Here is a 23,637-nt window from a genome sequence, read left to right on the forward strand (position 1 = left end):
ACGTGAGACCTATATCACCATACATACGTCGAAGTCACGTGAGACCTATAAGACCATACATACGTAGAAGTCACGTGAGACCTATAAGACCATACATACGTAGAAGTCACGTGAGACCTATAAGACCATACATACGTGGAAGTCACGTGAGACCTATAAGACCATACATACGTAGAAGTCATGTGAGACCTATAGCACCATACGTATGTGGAAGTCACGTGAGACCAATAAGACCAAACATAAGTGGAAGTCCGTGAGACCTATAAGACCATACATACGTGGAAGTCACGCGAGGCCTCTATGACCATACCAACGTCGAAGTCACGTGACACCTATAAGACAATAAATACGTGGACTCATATATGCACTCATATACTTCCACATAAAGACTATAATTTATGCATTTTCACCTTTTTCACATAAAGACTATAACTCATATATTTTCACATAAAGACTATAACTCATGCATTTTCACACTTTTCACATAAAGACTATAATTCATATATTCTCACATAAAGACTATAATTCATGCATTTTCACACCTTTCATATAAAGACTATAACTCATATATTTTCAAATAAAGACTATAATTCATGCATTTTCAAACTTTTCACATAATGATTATAACTCAAATATTTTTACGTAAAGAGGTAGGGGTTGTCTGTAAGGAAGGAGTTAGGGGTTGTCTGTAAGGATGGAGGTAGGCGTTGTCTGCAAGGAAGGAGGTAGGGGTTGTGTGTAAGAAGGGAGGTAGGAATTGTAATTAAGGAAAGAGGTAGGGGTTGTTTGTAAGGAAGGAAGTAGGAATTGTCCTACAGAAAGAGGTAGGGGTTGTCTGTAAGGAAAGAGAGTAGTATAGTACATGGGGGTTCTAGCGCACGAAAAGTGCGCTATAATCCCCCATGTACTATACTACGTATAACCTTGGGTAAAAACTATTTTTATAACAGCTTAAAATAAGACCATGGTTCAAAAGGCGTCCCTCAGTAAAAGGTCATGTAAGAAAGCTGTATGAAAAAAGTCATTGTTTCAAAGGGGTAAAAATTTGGAATCTATATGTTTTTAAAAACGGTCTTTACAAACAAATGTTAACAAGCATCGTTTCGGAGAGGGCTCGGCAGCGCAGAGCACTTCGTGCTCGAGCAGGGGAATGGAGCCCTCGAGAATTCTAAGCGACGGTGGGGAAAATTTTCACGAAGTGAAAATTCGGAGCGCCCCCTTACATTCGAAGAATATTCGAAGAATATTCGAGAATAACAGAGGCTTAAGAAATGCTCTTCAAAAAACCGTCTTTAATAATCAAATGTTAAGAAAGCATTGGTTTTGAGGGGGCTCGGCAGCGCAGATCACGAAGTGATCGAGCAGGGGATGGAGCCCCCGATAATTCTTAGGCGACGTTGGGAAAATTTTTCACGAAGTGAAAAATTGGGGTCGCCTCCCCATGGATTCGATGAATATTCGAAGAATATTCGAGAATAACAGAGGCTTAAGAAATGCTCTTCAAAAAACCGTCTTTAAGAATTAATTGTTAATAAAGCATCGGTTCGGAGAGGGCTCGGCAGCGCAGATCACGAAGTGATCGAGCAGGGGATTGAGCCCTCGAGAATTCTAGGCGACGGTGGGAAAATTTTTCACGAAGTGAAAAATTGGGGTCGCCTCCCATGGATTCGAAGAATATTCGAAGAATATTCGAGAATAACAGAGGCTTAAGAAATGCTCTTTTACAATCTATCGTTTAAAAATATGGAATCTATATGTTTTTGAAATATATAGGTGCGTTTAAATTTTAAAAACTATCTTTAGAAATCAAGTGTTAACAAGGCCCTTCCAGGAGGCTGTCAGGCGCGTGTCTTAGTGCATGTTCTTAACAATGGTTGTTTAATGTAATAGCACATTTCATCAGCGCATGTATAATAATACAATGTTTTACAAAATATGGAATCTATATGTTTTTTTAATTTGTCTGTCAAGCGAGTGTCATATAATTTTTGTTAAAATTGTTTTTAATAATTGTTTCAGGATTTTGAATCTTTTTGTATATCGCTTTTGTATTAATTACTTATTACAAACAGTTATGTGATATGTAGTCAAACATGAGGATTATTCTTCATCTTAAGTTTTAGCTTGATAGTTATTTTTAATAAATTTTTTTAATTTTTCGATTTCATCATTTACAAATTTTTTAGTTGATAGAATATTATCTTCTATAGTAGCCCTAAAATTTTGTGAAAAACCATTAAATGACATAGATAATGTAGATTGATGTTGTGAATAAACTTGAATTTTGGTTAATCCATTAAATGCTGCCAGCCATTTTCTTTTCCATTCGTCATAACCTAGTGAAACTGAAGATTTTGTTGGTTCAATAATTAATAAAATATTATTATCTTTATCATCAACACAGTATACGTGATATAAATCTAGTAATGCATTAACTATCTTTTTTTCATTATCATTTGTTACTTTAATGATAAATTTTTTTTTAATCTTATCTATCATCATATCTAATTTAATTGTTTTAGAGTTATCAGATGGATTTATTAATAAAAGTGTAAATTCAATAAATTTAACATTTTTAAAATAAATTCTGATAATATCTTGTCGGGTATTAAAATTTTATAATTTAATTGATTGCTATGGTGTACTACTTTACCATTTACTCTGCTATCAATCTCATTCTTTGTATAATAGTTAGTTAAATTAGAAGTCAAAGCTTACCATCAGCTTGTGTTTTAGTATAATAGTTATTTAAATTAGAAGTCAAAGCATACTTACCATCAGCTTGTGTTTTAGTATAATAGTTATTTAAATTAGAAGTCAAAGCATACTTACCATCAGCTTGTGTTTTAGTATAGTAGTCATTAAATTTACCATCAGCTTGTGTTTTAGTATAATAGTTATTTAAATTAGAAGTCAAAGCATACTTACCATCTGTTTCAGTCTTTGTGTAATATTTATTTAAATTAGCAGTCAAAGAATACCTACCATCTGTTTCACTCTTTGTATAGAATTTGGATAAATCATAAGTCAAAGCATACTTGGAATTTGATTCATTTTTTGTATAATAGTCATTAAATTTATTATTAACTTGTGTTTTAGTAAAGTGGTCATTGAATTTATTATCAACTTGAGTTTTATTATAGTAGTGGTCATTAAATTTATTATCAACTTGAGTTTTATTATAGTGGTCATTAAATTTATTATTAACTTGAGTTTTAGTGTAGTAGTTATCTGATAGATGTGTTTTATCTACAGGTCCTTGTATATTTACATTAATATCTGTTTTATCATGCCCATAAAATAAGCTCATTTATATTATTCCTCAGATTTTATATCCGGTTTATTATTTTTATGTTCGTAAACATGTTTAACGGTTGTTATACCACCAGATAAAAAACCTAGAAAAGGTAATATGGGTGATATTTTTTCTACTAAACTATAAACATCTCGTTTTAAAAGGTCGTCTGATTTAAGCTGTTTTGTTAATTCTTTTGGAGATTCAATAACATCAAACCCTTTTAATATATCTGAAAATTTTGATATAACTAAATCAGTTAAAAACTCATTAGTTTTTTGTAATCTTTTTTTCTCGTATTCATTGTATAATTTATCAATAATTTTTTGACTGGCTTTTTTAATGTAAGCAACTGACTTGTCTAAATCACCATCTTCAGCTAGTTTAAGTAGTTGATCTCTTTTATTAAAACCCTCTTGCGGTTTATCTTGTATATTATCATCACATACAGCATCTTTGATAGTATCATTTGCGGAATCAATCTCATTAATTATATCATCAATTGTTTCAGGCTCTTTACGCTTTGGCATATATATTAACACATGTTTTATTGCGGAATAACAATTTTCCATTGGTATGGATATATTAGTTGAATAAATAGATGAGTAAATTTATTATTTTTCAATTTTTTGGTTATTTCTTCTATATCATCTTTCTCAACACCATAAAGATAATCATCAAATATTGTTTTCATATTATTGCGGTTTGTATTATAAAACGCAACTAAATAACTTATATTTTCACGATAAGGTTTGGCAATACTTGTCAATTGTTGTGTAACCACAATAGTAGAAAGTCCATAATGACGAGCACTGAATGCTAAACGAACTAATTCAGATGTCCTATTTTTAACATCTAATCCACTTGCGCAATCATCAGAATAATAAGACTATTTGTACCTTTATATACATCACTAACATATTTTAAAACAATATCTACCTGATATTGGTCACATTCTACCTTAATTAAATCAGAATCATTTATATATTTCCATTCTTGATATGTTTTATTATATGATAATGTGGGGCATACTAAAATAATATAATCAAAATGGTTACTAAAGTTTTTTTCTAGCATTCTTAAAAGAATGAAGGTTTTACCACAATTTGTCATACCTACAATAATCATATTAAAAGGTGTATTCATTTATATATTACTGGTTATTTAGTATTGAATACTTTGTAAATCATTATTAACAAATTGAACAAGAGCATCACTAATGACATAGATGTAACAGTTTAAATCTTTTGTATATACTCTCTTTTTAATTTCAAGCAAAACGCCGTTTTGAGTATTCATGATTCGTTTTCCATTACCAGCAATATTTTTTTCTTGAAAGGTGCGTAGATCGATAACTAATGCAAATTTATCCTTATAAAATTTTTCAATTGTCATGAAGCAATCTATCGGAATAGTTCTATCAAAAAATTTTCTTGCTTCTTCATAAAATTGTTTTTTATTCATACCTTGGTTGAAAATCATATTAGGCGTGCCTTCGATTGTTATTTTGACTTCATCGATTAATGGATATATAAATTTCTCGCTGTCACTAATTGAATTTTCTGTGAATAGTAGTACGATGCCTTTCATTGATTTACGGGGAACATTAACGTTAACATTCTGTAATGTACTTGACTTATCCCATTTTTCCTTTTTTAAGAGGGTTATATGTTCATAAAATAGGCTTCTTCCTATAGAATATAAATTTGTCACCTCATTCGCAATTTCTTGGTTTTCAATAGTTTCATATTCAAGCTGAATATTTTCTAATTCATAATCACCTATATTTTGACCACTTTGGGGGATAAGGACTTGATCACTTGGTGGTAATGTTATTATGTATTGAAAGTTATTATTCATATTGAAAGGGCAATACAGACCATGGTCTTTAAGAATATTATCAATATTAATTTTTGTCTTATACCATAAATATCATACATTAATTTGTCTGATACTTTTTCTGAACTTCCACTTGTTGTACCACTGTCATCTTTCGAAATGAGTTTTCGTAAATTTTCACTACAAATACCGTATTCAATAAGGCCTTGTCGATCACTTTTAGGTAACCACAAGTCTTTGTATACACTTATAATATTATGTTCACTACAATCGTAAAGGGTTTCCCCAGCCACTTTAATTTGTAGTCTATGTTGTAAAATCTGACTGAGATTATTTATAAAGTGACTTTTTGTATTACTTATTTTAAGATCAAACGATAGATTAAGTGAACCAGGCACTAAGCAACTATTTGCTTTCAATTTCGGAATATTAATATAAACTTGTTCATTCGGTTTAAGACTATTAGGATTAAAGGTTATACTATAAAAAGTACGATTGCCTTTAATTTTTGCCATAACAGTCTTTTTATAACCAGGTAAAAGCTCTTCTTGTAATAATCTATTCATATATATTAAAACATATTTTATTTTCTTCTTTGTTTATACTGATCATATATTAACAAAGCAGCAGCAATAGCTAAAATCCAAAGATTAGAAGCTAGCCATGCTAAACCTTTAGCTCCCCAAGATATAGCCTGAGCGATAATATTTAATAATGGCCCTAAAACTGGCCATAATTTTTTACCTATATTTGCTAAAGCCTTAGAAAATTTACTAGTAGCTTGAGCACTTTGAAGGATTGCTTTTCTAGCTCCTATGACAATGGTTGTAATTATACCAGCCACAGATATAGCTAAAGCTGATAATCCTAGGATATTTTTCTTAACCCATTCTTTAAAACGTTGTAATCTAGTAATGTCTTCTTCTTGTTTATCTCGTACTTCCTCTTTTTCTAATTGTTCTTCTTCTTCTTTAATTATAATTTCTAATTCCGCGGCCCTTTCATGCAAATTAGTTAATTCATCAATATTATTGTCAATACCATTTTCATTTTCTATTTCATCTATTCTAGCTATAGTTTTGTTTAGCTCTTCAGAAAAGTGATTTATTTGTGCTTCTATGAATTGTGGACGTGTTCTTTTATCAATAGTTCCAGAGGGGGTCATTACACCTATATGTTCTCTAAGCTCTTGATTAGTTATTTGATTGAAATTTTCTGTATATTGATTATTTAAATCAACCATAGGCATACTCTCTTCAGTTTTTATAAATTCATTTTGCAAATTAATAATTTTTGTAATTTCTTTTTTAAATTTTTTAACAGCTTCTTCAGCACTTTTTGCTTTATTGTATTGTAATTTACCATATCTATTACGTTTTAAAATAATTATTTCAGCACCTCGCTCATTGTTTTTATTTAATGGTTTGTATGTAATATTATTTGTTGAATCAGTTTTACCTAAATTTAATCTAAGATTAATACCTTCATAAGCTGCCATACCTTTTAAATGATTAAATCTAAACACTGTTCTATAATTTTTTGTAATGAACTGTTCAACAGCAAAAGAAACTTTATTTTCAGGTCTAGTAATATTTGTATAAACAGGAGTAGAATTAATAGGAACATCAGGAAGAGTATTAGGTATTGTTATTGTTATACCATCATTATCAGTAATAAATAATTTATCATCATCATTATCATTAATAAATGATGTTTCAGCAATATTTTCATTATCATCGTTATTATCTTCTTGCTTCTTATCTTCTAATTCAAAATCAAAACCTCCTTCAGCCATTATATAGATTACTCTATATTTTGTATGTTACTTTCAGAGATCCAACTGTTATACCTATTATCATAACCTAGCCATTTAACTAAAACCATCTTTTTACCTTTAACTTTCTTACGTTTTAATATCTTTTCAATTCTATAAACATCATCTTTCTTATTCACAACAGATAGTTCCTCTTCATAAAATTTACCAATTATAGGCTCTCCTTCTGTATCCTCTATCTCATATAAATTCGGGTCTCCTCTAATAACTTTAGTAACTTTAAAAAGCTCTTCTGTAAAATTTGCTTCATAACCTTTCGTAAATATAGATTTATACTTTGATATTCTAACCATATCACCAATTTTAATCTTAGGTAATGGTAAATAAGCAACTTCATGACCATATAATGTATTCCATACTTCATCTTCATTAATTTTATTAACATCTTTAGGCTTCATCAAGATTGTACTGTGTTTTGTATTGTTATAATTATATACTAAATCATCCAATATATCAATCCATTTATATGTTCCTTTACTGTAAAAATATTTCCACATAGATGTTTTAAGCGTTTTGTTGAATCGTTCGACAATAGAAGCTTTTTTACTATTTTTAGTAGAGAAGTACTTCATTCCATGTTTCTCTAATAATGATTTAACACCTACATTATAAAATTCTTTACCATCATCAAATTGAGCTAGTAATGGGTAATAATTAAATCTATCTTTAAATTGACTTAATAGTTTTGCAACAGCTTTTGTCATATTATTTGTGTCTTTCCTATAAACAGGGATAGCAAATGCATATCTACTTAATATTTCAATAGCTGTTAATATCCAATAATAACCATTGTTTTTATACTTATAAGAACCCATATCAACTAAATCCATTTGTATTTGTTCACCAAGATAGTTTACCCTTGTTTGTCTGAATTTATGTCTCCTAATAATAGGTTTATATCTAGTGTATGTATCTTGAGATATTAACCATTCTTTAACTTGTTTTCTACTAACATCTATACCTTCTTCTAATGCTTTCTGATACAACCGTTCTGCTGATTGATAACCTGTTTTAGGATCATAATAAATATCTCTTAAACTTTGCTCAATTTTAATGTCTTCATCCATTTAAATTACTCAAGATAACATTCAAGGAGAATACTGCCTACATTCAAAGGGTTACCATCTTGATCTAATACATTAAATATTAGCTCGTTAAAGGCACCTTTTATAATTACAACTTTACTTTCAATATCATTGTATTCATATACATTACCAAATAACGACTGAATTGTTATTACTGGTAAAGTTAAAGCTATATTACTTTTTTTCCCTTCAGGGTTATAATTATAACTTGAATTTACAATATTAGAAGAAATTTGAATATAGTTTAATCCTCTGTTTATATCCACTTTAGAAACACCATTTTGTACGATACCTTTTTTCATAGTTTTTATGGTATTATTAAAACCTACCATTCCAATAATAGTATCAGACAATACTAATACCTTATCATTATTATTAGTTATTTTACAAGTTCCATTATTTTCTACAATCTCAAGCTTTACGTTAACAGACTCAAAAAACGTTTTAAGCATTTTAAAAGTCCAGTAACCAGCATTTATATTATATTTTGTTGTGCCTATTGTAAAAGCTAAAGTATTATTTAATTTTATGTTTTTGTATTCCCAATACACATAAGCTTTTTTAATATATAAATATGAATAGTTAGTTGTTACTATACTTTCTTGTAAGTCAATTTTTCTACTATCTCCGTCTATAAAAATAGTGAACTTCATATATAATATAGCTTATATTATATGTCAGACAAACAAATCGAAGAAAATTCTATAAAATTAAGTGATGATGATTTAAAAAGTGTACCAACATGGCCAAAAATATATTTAGAAACAATTAAAACGCCTTTGTTTTCAAATCTCATAGCAGCTGTTAATGGAGATGAAGGTCATTACCAGGACTTTTTTGATAAATCAATTCATAGGTGGTCATCAAAGTTTATTGTGACACCTACATTTCAAAGGCCGGTAAATGTTGATATCTGTAACTTCAAATTGTATGTCACAGAGAATGATTATTTTATGAGTAATTTACAACCTATAACAGCCACATGGTCAAGTGAAATTAAAAGTAAAAAAGAACAACCTACTGGTATAAGATACAATATTAAAAGTCATTTAAATTATAAACAAGAAGCATACTATGCTATGATTTGTGGATGTTATGTGGCTTCGTTTCTATCTGGTATTGGGCTTAATCATTTAAATTTTGATAAAAGCAGAATTATACAAAGCCTTGTTAAATACCATTTATATTATCAGATTAAAAAATTTATGAAGCACCCATCGTTATTAGATAAATATGACTTTACGGAATTGAAAAAGCATATACCTTATAAAGGTATTTTAAAATTTGATAAAAACAATGATGGTTATTATGTTAATTTTCAATATTCAACTACTGATTATCGTAGCTTCATTGCATATCATTCGGAAGGGATTACATTAATTGGAAAAATTCTTTTGCAAGAGAGCATTGAAAGTTTTGTTTATACAGTTCTTGGAGCTCAAGCAAATACAAGATGGTCAATAGTTAATCATGGAGCTAAGAGCATGCAAACACAAAAAGTTTTTAGGAAATTATTAGAGGATACTATAGTACAGAATGATACAACTGTATTTATATCTAACATGAGGAAAGCTATAAAAGACACGAATGTTATTTTGAATATGGCAATCAGCCCTGGTATGATTTTAATACCAAGCCGTATGATAATATTAAATAAAAAGATTAATGGGTATAATAATATTTTAACATTAGCTAATAAAACTATGAAATTCGGTATTAATTCTAAAATAAATTATTATGAAGTTAAAAAGAAAGAACCTAAAAAAGTACATCAAGATAATGTACCATCGCAACACCTAGATACTCTAGATGAAGTTCATAAAAAACCATTAGTACATAAACATACAAAAATGATAGTAAATAATCCCCATCAAACAGATATGATTGCTTTACTCGGTATATCAACGCTATCAACATTCATATTAGTTAAATATGTTTTATAATATAATATGAAGAAAGTTCTAGATTTTAATCATATTTCGAGTGAGTTGAGTCAAGATGAATTTGAAAAGCTGAAAAAGTTGTATTTGTACTATCATAAAATGTATACCTGTTATAAATGGAAGTATAATAAATTAAAGAAAATTAGACTATCATTAAACATGGGAAGTATTTTTCTAGTCTCAACTGGTGGTATTGTTGGTAGCGTAACCCTGAATCCGATAGTTATAGCAACCCTGAGTGGTTTAGGGGCTTTAATTCAAGGTTATATTGTTAAAAGTAAAATTAATAATAATTTAGAAATGTGTAAATTTGGATATACATCATATGAAAAAATACTTATGAATATAAGGTCATATTTAAGGGGATTACCTTATGATGAAGTGATATTTCTATCAGACATAAAAGTTATTGATGATATTATAATAGACAATTGCACTACTATAGATAGTATGGTGAGTAAATATAACAAAAAATATAAATGATCTGTGAGTTATCTATAAGATTATCTGTGAGTTATCTATAAGATTGTCTGTGAGTTATCTGTGAACAAAATCTACAGTATTATATAATATGTCTGAAGAAAATCTAAAAATTACTACAGTTAAGAAAGATAAAGACCCTATTAGAGTCGAAGCTGGTAAACGCTTAGCTGCTATATCGAAAGTTGCTAAAGAACAAAAAATGAGAAATAAGATTGAATTAGAAAATAAAAAGAAAATTGAGGATAATAGTTGGAATATTAATTATGGATTCTTATTTGGAGCAGTTGGAGTATTAACTGCTATTGCTAGCCTCTATTATACAAGGAAAAATGATAAGAGACAGGAAAAATTAACAAACGATAAAGCAAGAGAAGAAACAACTAGTGAAAAACATGTTTTGATACAAAAAAATAAAAAATATAATTTAGACTCATTTGAATAAAATATTTCCTATTATATATGAGTAATACTATGAATAAGAAACAATTTATGAATGAAGCTTTTGATGCAGTGCTTGTGACAACAACTGCTGTAGGTCTTTCTATGGCGTCTAAAAAACTACTAGGTCAAAAATTAACAGATACTGATAATATTAAAGATTTTACAAAATTAGCTATTGCTATTACAACATCAACAATGCTAGTTAAATATGCTCAGGATAAAAAATGGGTCCCTGAGAATCCGTTTAAATCTGTATAAATATATATATGACAAGTGTTATTACTAGTGGAGTTGGAACAGCTTTTGGAGCTGTTGTTAATGGCCTAGGATTTAGTCTAGCAGGTTGGTTATTTCATAAACTTGATAAAAACGGTTACGTTGAGGAAATGAAAAGATACCACGAGTCTTTAGTAAAACTACAAAAGGCTAAAGAAGCGTTCTATGAAAATGAAGTCAAACAGCATGATAAAATTCAACAGTTAAGACAAGAACTTCAATATGCTGATAATGATATAGAACTTACAAATAGAGCTCTAGATGCGCTTAGAAAAGTAAAAACGATACATTACAATGGATTAACATTTCATAGAGAACCACAGTTAGATGACTTTTACAAACAATCTAAGAATATGAAAAATTATCAATCTGGTACAATGGTTGTGATTGGTATTATATCTGGATATTTATTATATAAAATTACTTAAAAAACAAAATATATAGTATTAGTATATATGTATTGCAATGAATTTGTTCATAAAGAGTTAGAAGAGTTTTTTGGTTATGTAAATTGTTGCTTTTGTAATAAAAAGATATGTGATAGTTATATTAATAGATCTGCTAAGACATACTTATGTTGTGAAAATCAAGAAATTATTTCAGATAATACAAAGAATGTTTGTAAGAACTGTGGTTCTGTTCACTCATATAAGATAGTTAATGAATGGATACCAGAAATTTGGAAATGTCAAAAATCAGTTCATTCAAGGAGAAAATGGTTTTATAATAAACTTAAATTGTGTGTACCTTTTGAATATGTTGAGATGATTACAAATGATTTTATAAAAGTTGTTAGTACTATGATTAAACATAAGTTGATACAGAAAAAGAATATTAGCATGTATAACTATTATATAATACGCTTAGCCAGCCGTAGGGGTATACCATTAAAACACCCTATCAAAGATATGAAAAATAGTAAAACAAAACTTATTTTTGATAATAGATTATTCAATAAAGTATATAAGATTCTTGAATGGGATAAAGACATTAACTGTACTTATTATAACAATTGGATAGAGTTAAAGAAATAAAACATTTATGATTATATATGAATCTTAAAGATCTATTAAAAAAGATTAGAAATTTTATTCTATGTTGTAAAAAAACTAGTTCTCATATAGAAGGTGTTTTGAAGGATTTTGAAAAAACATTGTATAAATCAAAAGATAATTTAAACGCACCTTAAAAAAATAAAATATATAGTAATTATATAAAATGGTAAAAGTTATAAAAAACAAAGATGTATATAAATTTAAAGGACATGAAATTAATTTAGATTTATTAGATGAAATTATGAAAGATAAAAACATGTATATTAAATCATTAACGTACGAACTTTATTATAAAGACGATATTGATAGATATATAACTAAATATTATGAATTGAATACAAATGAGTGGTTATCTTTTTCAAAAGATATATATAATGTTGAAAATATAAAAAAAATATTACAGGTGATGTGTAGTATGAATATTGATTATGAACCTGTTATATTGAATACATTTAAACCATCTAATATTTATACTCTTAGTAGTGATTTTTATATACCTAATATATATAATATTAGTAGTGATTTTTATATACCACAGTTTACACATATCACTGAAGATTTGTTTAATAAAGATCATGGATGGGATGATTGTTATTTTAAATATGAAATCAACAATATAGATACAGATGTTTATGTTATAAAATTTGATTTATATGAATATGGTCCTTATATAACTGCTTCTGGTACTATTAGAATCTATCTTAAACGCATTAAATAACTATTTAAAAAATAAAATATATAGTATTAGTATATATGTGTTCAGATAAACCAATACGAGGAAGACCAACAATTTATACTAAAGAACAAATCAAACAACATAGGACATTATATATGCTCTCAAAACCATGGCATTGTGATTTATGTAATAAAACATATAGTTTAGCATATAAAACTTTACATCTTAAAACTAGAAAACATATTCAAAAAATAAAACTACAAAATGTTAAATAGATTAATTTAATTATTTTTATAAAAAGTTTTAAATATAGATTTATTTCTATAATTAAAATTAGTGCGTTTAAAAATAAAAATAAAATATATAGTATATATATGAATAGAGATTATTTAAATCGAAAGGTACTTAAAGACAAACCTATATTATATAATATGCAGAAAATGAATAAAGATAAACCAAAACATAAAGTACTTAAAGACATGAGTATTTTATATAGTATGCCTAATATGAATAAAGATGAACTTCAAAAGTTGACTAAAGACGATTTAATTAAGTTATTATTAAATCAAAAGCCGTGGGTTGAAGTTAATAATACTTCAATTTCCAAACCAGTACAAAAAGTACTATCACAATCCAATATTAAACAAATGACTGTGAAACAGTTAAAAGTTATTGCTAAAGAAAAAAAGGTTAAAGGTTATTATAAACTTAGAAAAAACGAATTAATCAAAGTATTAACACCAGTCCCAAAACCAAGAACGAGTGTAAAAGAGATGGTTAAAGAGTATGAGAATAATACACAGATGCTATCAGATAAAAATAAAAAACCAATACCAACACAAAGAGTTAAAATAAGAGAAACAAACAATGCTATAAAAGGATACACTAAATCATATGAAATAAGCATTATTAACAATAAAGCACCATTAATACAAATGCAAAGCACAAGAAAGTATCTTACATATTATATTAAAGAAATATTAACAACAATGAAAGGATTAAAATTTGTTGAAACGCTTAAGGTAATATTTGAAAAATTTGAAATAAAAGATGGTGGTACAGCTGGTTATTTAACAAAAGTTGCTTATTTCAATAGTCCAGCTTTAACAATTACAAATAATGAAAATATTACTGAATCACTACAAATTTCAGAACAAAATATATTAAATAAGATTAGTAAATTTACACAAGAAGGTTCTGGATGGGTTATTCGCTATATAGATAATCATTATCTTAATGTTGTTAAATACAAACCATTGCAAGGGTCTTCATACATTAATTTACCTCAAGAACTTAAAAACCCTAATAAAGGTTTGATAAATATCAAAAACCATGATAATGAATGTTTTAGGTGGTGCCATATTAGACATATTAACCCACAAAATAAAGACCCACAAAGAATAAAAAAATCTGATAAGCAATATATTGAAAAGCTTAATTATGAAGGAGTTGATTTTCCAGTGACTGTTAAACATTATAATAAAATCGAAAAGCAAAACAAAATTAACATTAATGTCTTCGGTTATGAAGATAAACAACCATATCCATTATTCATATCAAAAGAACAATTTGAAGACCATATAGAACTACTATTGATAACTGATAATGAAAACAAACATTATGTATTAATAAAAGATTTTAATAAATTTATGTACAATCAAACAAAGCATAAAGAAAGAAAACACTTTTGTATGCGCTGTCTTCAATGTTTTAGTTCTGAAAAAATATTAAATGACCATATAGAAAACTGTATACTAATAAATGGTATACAATCAGTAAGAATGCCTGATAAAAATAATAACATACTTAAATTCAACAACTATCATAAGCAACAACCAGTACCATTTGTCATATATTCAGACTTTGAGGCTATTACAGAAAAGATATCTGGTTGTAATCAGAATAATAAAAAATCATTCACTGAAGCCTATCAGAAGCACACTGACTGTGGTTATGGTTATAAAGTTGTATGTTGTTATGATGATCAATTTACTAAACCAATTCAACTATATAGAGGTGAAAAGGCTGTTTACAAATTTATGGAAGCTATGTTAAAAGAAGTTAAATATTGTAAAAATATTATGAAAAACCACTTTAATAAACCATTAAAAATGACCTCTGATGATGAAGAAGAATTTAAAAAAGCTGATGAATGTCATATCTGTAACAAAAAATATACTAACAAAGATATTCGAGTTCGAGACCATTGTCATATCACTGGAAGATACAGAGGGTCGGCTCATCAAGATTGTAATTTAAAACTTAGAATAGACCCTGATAAATTAAAGATCCCAGTAATATTTCACAATCTGCGTGGATATGATAGCCATTTTATTATGCAAGAAATCGGAGCTATTGTTAATAAGCATACATACAAAAACAAAAAAGGTGAGGAAACGCAGATGAATATAAATTGTATACCTAATAACATGGAAAAATATATGGCTTTCATGTTAGGTAACCATTTAACATTTCTTGATAGTTTTCAATTTATGAGCTCTAGTCTTGACAAGCTTGTTAATAACCTACCTAAAGAATCGTTTAAATACACCTCTAAGCAGTTTCAAAGTGAAAAATTTAATTTAATGACTAAAAAAGGTATATACCCATATGATTATATGGATAGCTTTGAAAAGTTTGATGAGAAGTTGCCTTCAAAAAAAGATTTTTATAGTATTCTTACTGATGAAAATATATCAGATGATTCTTATAATCATGCTCAAAATGTTTGGAATACATTCAATCTCAAAAACATGGGTGAGTACCACGACCTGTATATGAAATCAGACGTTTTGTTATTAGCTGATGTATTTGAAAACTTTAGGAAAACATGTTTAGAATATTATAACTTAGACCCATGTCATTATTTTACATCACCCGGGTTGTCTTGGGATGCTATGCTTAAAATGACAAATATTAAATTAGAATTAATGACTGATATTGACATGTTTCAATTCATTGAAAAGGGTATGAGAGGAGGTATTTCTTATATTTCTAACCGATATGGTAAGGCTAATAACAAGTATATGAAAACATTTGATAAGAATAAACCTTCAAAATATATAATGTATCTGGATTCTAATAATCTCTATGGCTGGGCTATGAGTCAGTATTTACCTACAGGCAATTTCAAATGGTTAACTGATAAACAGATTAACAACATAAATTTAGCCACATATAAAGAAGATAGTAAAAAAGGTTTAATTTTAGAAGTTGATTTAGAATACCCTGAAGAACTACATAATTTACATAACGATTATCCACTAGCACCAGAAAAATTAAGGTAACTAGCAACATGCTGTCAAAATATTGTAAGACAATTGCTTCTAATTACAATATATCAACAGGTTTAGTTTCAAAATTAATACCTACATTACAAAATAAATACAAATATGTTTTACATTATAGAAATCTTCAACTATATTTAGATCTTGGGTTAAAATTAAAAAAAGTACATAGAGTACTTGAATTTAATCAATCTCCATGGTTGAAAAAATACATAGACTTTAATACTCAAAAAAGAACTAATGCAAAAAATTCTTTTGAAAAGACTTCTTCAAACTCATGAATAACAGTGTTTTGGTAAGACGATGGAAAACTTACGAAAAGAGTAGATGTTAGACTAGTAACTAATAAAAATAAATTATTAAAATTAGCTTCAAAACCTACTTATGTAAGTAGTAAAATTTTCAATGAGAACCTTGTGGCTGTGCATAAGATCAAAGAACAATTAACCCTCAACAGACCTGCATATGTGGGTATGTGTATCTTAGATTTAAGTAAAACTTTGATGTATGATTTTCATTACAACTATATCAAAAATCGGTATGGTGATAAAGCTAAATTATTATTCACAGATACAGATAGTTTAACATATGAAATTGAAACTAATGATGTCTATCAAGATTTTGGGTGATAAAGATAAATTTGATAACAGTGATTATGATAAATGCCATAAATATTATGATAATACTAATAAAAAAGTTATTGGTAAAATGAAAGATGAAGCTGCTGGAAATATAATTAAAGAATTTATTGGTTTAAGAAGTAAGATGTATAGTTATATTAAAGATAATAATAAAGGAGATAAGAAAGCTAAAGGGATTAAGAAAAATATTATTAAAAACAAAATAAAACATGAAGACTATAAACAAACACTATTTGAAAATAAACAAATACATCATACAATGAAAACTATTAGAAGTGTAAACCATCAACTTAGTAGTTATGAAATTAATAAAGTATCACTTAGCTGTTTTGATGATAAACGGTATATATTAGATAATGGTAAAACTACTAGAGCTTATGGTCATTATTTAAATGATAATTAAAACTTATTTTAATATACAGTTATAATGTGTAGTAAGCATGTAGCGTGGGCCTCTGTTAGAGTAAAATCATACATACCTGCTCCTCATGTTTGACTAATAACTGTTTGTAATAAGTAATTAATACAAAAGCGATATACAAAAAGATTCAAAATCCTGAAACAATTATTAAAAACAATTTTAACAAAAATTATATGACACTCGCTTGACAGACAAATTAAAAAAACATATAGATTCCATATTTTGTAAAACATTGTATTATTATACATGCGCTGATGAAATGTGCTATTACATTAAACAACCATTGTTAAGAACATGCACTAAGACACGCGCCTGACAGCCTCCTGGAAGGGCCTTGTTAACACTTGATTTCTAAAGATAGTTTTTAAAATTTAAACGCACCTATATATTTCAAAAACATATAGATTCCATATTTTTAAACGATAGATTGTAAAAGAGCATTTTTTAAGCCTCTGTTATTCTCGAATATTCTTCGAATATTCTTCGAATCCACGGGGAGGCGACCCCAATTTTTCACTTCGTGAAAAATTTTCCCACCGTCGCCTAGAATTCTCGAGGGCTCAATCCCCTGCTCGATCACTTCGTGATCTGCGCTGCCGAGCCCTCTCCGAACCGATGCTTTATTAACAATTAATTCTTAAAGACGGTTTTTTGAAGAGCATTTCTTAAGCCTCTGTTATTCTCGAATATTCTTCGAATATTCATCGAATCCATGGGGAGGCGACCTCAATTTTTCACTTCGTGAAAAATTTTCCCAACGTCGCCTAAGAATTATCGGGGGCTCCATCCCCTGCTCGATCACTTCGTGATCTGCGCTGCCGAGCCCCCTCAAAACCAATGCTTTCTTAACATTTGATTATTAAAGACGGTTTTTTGAAGAGCATTTCTTAAGCCTCTGTTATTCTCGAATATTCTTCGAATATTCTTCGAATGCAGGGGGCGCTCAATTTCACTTCGTGAAAATTTTCCATAAATCAGCAGAATTCTCGAGGGCTCCATTCCCTGCTCGAGCACGAAGTGCTCTGCGCTGCCGAGCCCTCTCGAAACGATGCTTGTTAACATTTGTTTGTAAAGACCGTTTTTAAAACATATAGATTCCAAATTTTACCTTTGAAACAATGACTTTTTTCATACAGCTTTCTTACATGACCTTTTACTGAGGGACGCCTTTTGAACCATGGTCTTATTTTAAGCTGTTATAAAAATAGTTTTTACCCAAGGTTATACGTAGTATAGTACATGGGGGATTATAGCGCACTTTTCGTGCGCTAGAACCCCCATGTACTATACTACTAAAGAGGTAGGGGTTGTCTGTAAGGAAGGAGGTACGGGTTGATTGTAACGAAGGAGGTAGGATTTGTCTGTAAGGAAGGAGATAGGAGTTGTCATTAAGGAAAGAGGTAGGGGTTGTCTGCAAGGAAGGAGGTAGGGATTGTCTGTAAGGAAGGAGGTAGGGGTTGTGTCTAGAAGGATTGTTATTAAGGAAGGGGGAGCTGGGGTTAGAAGAAGACAAAGAAAGTTACCAACAAAATGAAAGATCTGTTGAAGTAAAACAAACAAATACAATGAATTCAGAAGATTTTTTCCTTTAATATTTTTACAAACAAAAAGTTTGGGTAAGAAAGAAGGATTTTATAAACATCCTTGATTGTAGTAGATTGATGGTTCATTAAAAATTTCTGTTGCAATATTTAGTCTATCTATTGTAACAGTAATAAGAGGATGTATTATTGAATATCGTTTCATCCACTTACTAAACTACCTGCATTCCTGACCCAAACATAGTCTTTTCTTAATCATAACCTTTCCTGATTCTTTCTGACTGTCTTTGTTTCAGGGTATTTTATAAATGTGCCATTGTCAACGTTGTTTAATCTAGTACATGTCATATTTTTAGTCAAATTTATACCAGAATTATTTTATTGTGGTATAGTGCTTTATAAGATCATTGTCTCTATATAAACATTTACAAAAACACAAAATTTACTGTTATGCTTTTGATTCGTGTAACGGTGTGGTATAAAATGTTTGAAATCCTTTTTGTGATCCATGATTATTCCCATCAGATATGGTGACAATTGTGCTCGGGAATGTCGCGGTGAAAATTGATTCATGTTGTACTCATCTAGCGATGTAAATGATTGATTCTCATACACATCAGGTGTCTTGGATGAGTATGTTGATCCATTATTATAGCAATATGATGTGGAATATCCATCATTGATCCCTTCATTATTATTTCTTAAAAACAAAGCATTCTGACGCCAGCAGTTGCCATTATCAATAACAGAAATCCAGCGGCAAATGCAACGAGAGTGATTGGTTTTTCATACCAAATAGTTTCATCTAAACAATACAATTATTTAATTTAAGTGTGCTTTCCATATGGTCATGTGACTTTCCCTTTCTCTGCTACATAAACGACATCGTCGCTATACGTTACTGATCTTATATAGAAACCTGACTCAATAATATAGCACAACAAAAATAATCAGTTACATCGATTTTTTATAGAGTTTCTGTTTTTCACATTCGCAAGTTAAGACTGCTTAATCTATAGGGAATAAACTTTACAAGAAAGAACTAAATGTTTGACGCTATGTTTTTGACCAACAAGAAAATCATCCAAATTGATGTAATTAGCTCACGCTTCGATGCATATGTTTCTCTTTAAGTTGAATTTACAAAGTCTCGACAACTATGAACAAAAACTCAGTTAAGATAAATGTAGTTTACATTTAGCGAAGGTTTATGAAAATTGAAAAGCATTTTGTGATACAGTAGACCGAGATATCAATTACCGCCATAAAATTTTAGCTCATATGTATTATAATTAGCACAGTTATCTTATACTTTCTTTAGTTATAATTACGACGAAATATCTTGTCGGGAATAAGATGGTATTTTATATTTTATATCTTACCACACAACCTACCTATGTCCGTCATTATTGTTCATATATTTTCACAAATTCATTTCTTGTGTCTCTTCTGACGACGTTTGATTTTGGCAATTTGAAAGTATTTGAATGATTTAACTTGCAAATACTGTGTTTCAATTTTCTTTGTGATAGGAATATTTTTTAGATGTTTTATCAATTTCCATCTGTTAAGTGCTATTTTTATTTTCAAATTAAATTTAAATTGCAAAAAACAAATGAGAGAATGGCCCATAGCAAACAAAATATATCCGACAATAATGTCATTTTCATTTTCCTAGAGTTATAATAAAAATAACTAAAAAGAAGTTTTTTACATTTTATTGTTTTTTAATGAATTAAATTCAGATGTTCGTATAAATTATTTCGTTTGTAATTCAAAAAATTTTTTGGTTATTGATTTTTGTGTGCAAGATAAAATTTACTGGAAAACATCTTTCAAATTATTTTCTTCGTTCACTGTGAAGGTACGCTTACACACAGCGATTTGTCGGCCAGATTTTCTGACATTTTCCATTCGCTTGTCACGTGACCTTCTCAGTTTTTAAGAAATCAGTGTTGCCAGATTGTGAACAAAAAGAACTTTGTAAACATTTCATGAACTTTTACTAAAAATTAAAAACTTTTTATGAACTCATCAGTTATAAAAGACAAGGTTGTTTACAATGAATATACACTGGTTTAGAGATTCGAGACAAAGCATAATTCATCCTTCAATGTTGATGTGAAGAGAAATTTTTCTTCTGTGAATGCAATCAAAACTAAAGGAAGAAATAGGTTGCACACAAAGTCAGTGTGCGGTAATTTAAAAGTTAAGCAAGGAGTGAAAGAGTCAGAAGGCTGTTTCAAATATTCTCCTTCAACCAATGCTTTAAGTCATATGACAACCAACATTCTTTATGCTCAAGACTCTGACTCAAGCGACGAATCAGAATTGAACTAACTAATTGTTTTTCTTCTTTTTTTTGTTATTTTGTACAAATTTGCAATGCGCATCATTATAAATTTACATGTGATTTAGCTTATTTCATTCATTTTGTGCAAATTATACAATTTTTGTCGATTTGTGAACATTGTTGGATAATATGTGAAATTTTGAACATGCCGACATGAACTTATTTAAAATTCATCTTTCAACACTGTAAGAAATTTACCTTCCACAAAAAACAATGGCACAGTGTAAGCTCTACCAAAGAATATTAAAGCTGTTTCTAACAGTTGGAGTTTTTTTGTCAAACTTGACTGTAGCTATAAAAGAAACGCAAAATGTCCATCACTCTAAAATATTGATTCTTGGTGCTGAAATGTTTAGAATAAAAGCTGCAGAAACATTTTACAAAGCTGGCATAGATGATTTTACGATATTAGAAGCTTGGCATCGCGTTAGTGGGTGAATGAAAACTACAACATTTCAAAATACGACAATTGAGCTCGGTGCTAATTGGGTTGAAGGCACTAAGAACAATCCTAATTGGGAATTAGCTAAAAAATACAATCTCAAAGGGAACTATACAATGGCTGTTCCTAAGCCTGGGTATTATATAGTTTGTGATCAAGTTGGTAAAGATGTTACCAATCAAGACGGTCGTGCAGAGTTTGAGAAAGCAAGTGATTTACTAAGTGACAATATTGATGAGAGACGTAAAGCAAATATGACTGACATTGATGAATGTACTGGTTTAAGACTTTCTGGTTGGTATCCACAAAATCCAGCTCAAGAAGTACTTGAATATTTTTTATGAAGATTTTGATGCTGGTGTAAAAACCACAGTATATTTCTACAGGAGTTAAGAAATCTACTGGCATTATTGATTCCGATTGTAGAACTCAGTATTTTGTATTTGACCTACGAGGATATGCCCTAATAGTTAAAGAAATTGCTCAATCTTTCCTGCATGAATCTGACATTCCTAAGTTAGTATTTGCTCAACATGTCAATCACATATCATGGAGTGAAAATGGTGTTCAAGTCTTTACTGAGAGTGGTGAGATTTATACTGCAGATTATTTTCTTGTTGCATTCAGTATTGGAGTATTACAAAATGAATTTGTTAAATTTAAACCTGACCTTCCTTCAAGACTCCTTGACTCATTATAGAAGATCGAAATGGCTGATTACATAAAAATATTCCTAAAGTTTCCACATAAATTTTTGGATGAAAAACAGTATATATTTTATTCAAGTGATAGAGGAGGGTATTATCCTATGTGGCAGAATTTCGAGATTAATGCAGGTGTGCAAGATCAAAGAATTTATATTCTTATTATCACAGTTACTGGTGAAGAGGCAGAAGAATACAATATCAAAGAAAACAGAAAACACAAGAAGAAATCATGACGATATTACTTAGTGTTTATGGTTTGGACATCCCAGATCCTATTGATATTTATTATCACAGATGGAGATTTTATCCTTTGTTTGCTGGTTGTTATTCAATTGATCCAATAGGATTTAGTGATGAAGATTACAAAGCTTTACAATCAAATGTATCTCGTATGTATTTTGCTGGAGAAGCTACTGATGAGTTGTATAATGGTTATGTACACGGTGCTTATTTTAGTGGTCTTCATCGTGCTCAAAAAATCCTTGAACATATTAAAGAAAATGAAAAAAATAAAAAAATTTAATGAAAAAATAAGCAATGATATAGCTGGCTGTAAGTTCGTCCAGATTTTTATATTCTTTGTATGACAAGTATGATATTTAACAAATGATTTGATGATCATTTCGATGTACATTTATAAGCCTTTATCTTATTGATCACCATCTTTCTATTTGTTACTTTAAATTACAGTTCAAGCAATTTCACCATGAGCTTTTTTCTTATCTCTCCAATCAAAGGATAATAATAAATAGTAGTATAGATTTCCATATATCAATGATAGCCTTAAAGGTTCAAATAAATGTGTTGGTTTTTCATGTTTTTCAATAAATTCAGTAAATCACAGTAAATTACAACGTGATTGCTTTTTCGTAATATTAACATGTTCAGGTCCAAATGCTTTTGTTTCAATTTCTATCGCTCGTTCATAAAAATCTTTTGCTTTTTCGTACTCTCCCATTTTATTGTAAACGAAACCCAGATTGTTGTACATTGTCGCAATAGTAACATGGTCAGGTCCAAATACTTTTGTTTGAATTGCTATAGCTCGCTCATAAAAATCTTTTGCTTTTTCGTACTCTCCCATATCTCTGTAAACCAAACCCAGATTGTTGTACGTTGTCGCAATATCAACATGGTCAGTTCCAAATACTTTTGTTTGAATTTCTATCGCTCGTTCATAAAAATCTATTGCTTTTTCGTACTCTCCCATTTTACTGTAAACCGAACCCAGATTGTTGTACGTTGTCGCAATATTAACATGGTCAGGTCCAATGGCTTTCATTTCAATTTTCATCGCTTGTTCGTAAAAATGTTTTGA

The 23,637-nt window shown here is 29.2% G+C and overlaps 2 long non-coding RNA genes across 2 annotated transcripts; both read left to right on the forward strand.

Annotated features, from left to right (window-relative positions):
- The first annotated feature begins 857 nt into the window (after window positions 1–857).
- On the forward strand, window positions 858–22,677 carry LOC124454331. Its single transcript, XR_006951407.1, has 3 exons — window positions 858–868; window positions 15,489–15,495; window positions 22,614–22,677. It is a non-coding gene; the product is annotated as an uncharacterized LOC124454331 (long non-coding RNA).
- Window positions 18,571–18,737, forward strand: LOC124454332. The gene is made up of 2 exons (XR_006951408.1): window positions 18,571–18,601; window positions 18,677–18,737. It is a non-coding gene; the product is annotated as an uncharacterized LOC124454332 (long non-coding RNA).
- Window positions 22,678–23,637: the final 960 nt, after the last annotated feature.

Source organism: Xenia sp. Carnegie-2017, unplaced genomic scaffold (assembly GCF_021976095.1).
Source record: "Xenia sp. Carnegie-2017 unplaced genomic scaffold, XeniaSp_v1 HiC_scaffold_3, whole genome shotgun sequence".
Taxonomy (NCBI): domain Eukaryota; kingdom Metazoa; phylum Cnidaria; class Anthozoa; order Malacalcyonacea; family Xeniidae; genus Xenia; species Xenia sp. Carnegie-2017.